Below are 1,004 nucleotides of genomic sequence, written 5' to 3' on the forward strand. Positions count from 1 at the left end.
ACACTAATTTTTTCCTTTTTTAATACAATATTGAAAAAATACAAATTTTTATTGTGTTTTTTTTTCCTTTTAAACTGATATCACCACCCAGCACTTAACTCTACTCCTAAGTAGCACCTACAAGTAAAGGTTATAGCACAAGCAAACTGCCCGGGCAGCAGGTAAGCGAGTTAAACAGTGCCAGCAAAGTGTGGCCCCCTCCCTCCCCAAAGTAACGAGAAAAACAGCGTGCTAGATAAGAGTTAAGTACACCATTACATGTTAAATAGTTAATATTACCCTTCCGACAAGCCACAAATGCTAGATAGAGAACTTCAGCACAGTCACTAGCCACAGCCCTACATCACTGCTTTAAAGAAAAAAAAAAGAATAGAAAAGGAAAGGAAAAAAATAAAAATAAAAAGGAAAAAGGAGAGGAGAACCTTTGCTTCATGCCCGTAATTAACATAAAGGAAACTCTTTGTATATTTTTATTAAGGAAAAAAATCATGCTAAAGCAAAATGGTACTTTACGAGTTTTTTTTTTCTCCAAAAGAAAAAAAAAATTTTTGATTGTGCTTTATGAATTAGAAATAGGATTGTAACCTTCCAACCCCCAAAACTCAAAACTCGGTGGCATTTCCAAAGAAAAACACTTCTGGGAAAATGAAAATCTACCAGTCTGACATTCAAAACTCCGTTCGAGAGTTGCTCAGGGTGGGTTGAATTCCATGCACGGTCCTGCAGGTTGCACCATGAATTAAAATAATCTTGTCCAAAGCCCTCAGAAAATCCCCCCCCAAAATACAGCAGGTAACATTCAGATTTAAAAATTCATCCTCGCAAGAATCTCAAATGCACAATTATCCCAAATTCAAGTATACTGGCATCCCGGGTAGACATTTACTGTATCAGATTCTCTTAGCATTAAAACAAACGAAAAATCTTAGCTTGGTGACAGATACCAGGAGAAATCAAACATTTCATTCAGAAGCGTCCTGGGGGGAAAAAAGAAAAAAAAAAAA

This window comes from Apteryx rowi, unplaced genomic scaffold, assembly GCF_003343035.1.
Source record: "Apteryx rowi isolate R43461 unplaced genomic scaffold, aptRow1 scaffold_9, whole genome shotgun sequence".
NCBI classification, from domain to species: Eukaryota; Metazoa; Chordata; class Aves; order Apterygiformes; family Apterygidae; genus Apteryx; species Apteryx rowi.